The sequence below is a fragment of the Gossypium arboreum genome, chromosome 10, assembly GCF_025698485.1.
Source record: "Gossypium arboreum isolate Shixiya-1 chromosome 10, ASM2569848v2, whole genome shotgun sequence".
Lineage (NCBI taxonomy): Eukaryota > Viridiplantae > Streptophyta > Magnoliopsida > Malvales > Malvaceae > Gossypium > Gossypium arboreum.
This window is the reverse complement of record NC_069079.1, coordinates 106,919,898-106,921,068: the sequence shown is the minus strand read 5'-3', so window position 1 is coordinate 106,921,068 and position 1,171 is coordinate 106,919,898. Positions and strand designations below refer to the sequence as shown.

The window sequence follows — 1,171 nt, the reverse complement described above, 5'->3', positions numbered from 1 at the left end:
GGTTTATATTCTTTAAGCACTGGTGTCTGAATTTCTTTGAGTTTTACCCCCTCATCATTTGCCTTATAAGGTTCCTGTTGTAGCTTCTTTGCAGGCCCAGCCAACACTTTCCCATTCCTTAATGTAGCTACCTTCACATGCTATTTTGGGTTGGGTTCGATGTTACTAGGTAAACTACCTTGCTGACTTTCTGAAACCAATTTAGCAAGCTGCCTAATCTAATTTTCGAGCCCATGAATTGATGCTTGCTAATTTTTCAAAGTTGTCTCGGTGTTTTAAATATGAGTCTCTGACACCAACATCTCTACAAGGTTCATCTTCTTCTATTGCTGATAGGGTTGTTGAAAGACCGGAGGGGTTTATGATCTTTGGTTTCCTTGGCCAAGCCAAGAGAAATTTGGGTGGTTTCTCCAACCTACATTATAGTCATTACTATAAGGGTTATCTTAAGGTTTAGAATTATTACCCATATAATTTATTTGCTCATTTTTCGTGCTAGGACCGAAGAGTAAATATTCTGGATTATTTATTCCACCTCCATTTGCATCGTATTGCATCATCAGATGTACCTGCATAGAAAGATATAAACCATCAATTTTCTTATTAAGCAATTCTACCTGATTTGATAACATGGTGACTGCATCAAAATTAAAGACAGCAGTTGTTTTTATCGGCTTGGTCCTCATGACTTGCCACTGATAATTATTCAGTGTCATCTTCTCAATAAATTCATAAGCCACTTTGGGTGTCTTATTGTTTAGAGTTCCACTGACTGCTGGGTCGATTAACTGTCTAGTTGAGGGATTCAAATAGTTGTAGAAGGTTTGAACTTGTAACGATAAGGGTAACTTATGATGAGGGCAACTTTTCAATAAGTCTTTGTATCTCTCCCATGCATCATATAAAGTCTCTACATCAATCTGCACAAAGGAGGAGATGTCATTCCTCAACTTGGCTATTTTACCCGATAGGAAGCACTTTAGTAGAAACTTCTCAGTCATTTGAGCCCATGTAGTGATGGAACCTCGTAGTAAAGAGTTTAACCACTGTTTTTTATTTTTCCTCAACGAGAATGAGAATAACCATAAACGAATGGAGTCGCCAATGGCACCATTAATCTAGAAAGTATCGCAGATTTTCAGAAAGTTGCCAAATGAGTATTTGGATCTTC

At 37.7% G+C, this 1,171-nt stretch overlaps 1 non-coding gene across 1 annotated transcript; it reads left to right on the top strand.

Annotated features, from left to right (window-relative positions):
* Positions 1–846: 846 nt before the first annotated feature.
* Positions 847–953, top strand: LOC128282767 (small nucleolar RNA R71). Its single transcript, XR_008273121.1, has one exon. It is a non-coding gene; the product is annotated as a small nucleolar RNA R71 (small nucleolar RNA).
* Positions 954–1,171: the final 218 nt, after the last annotated feature.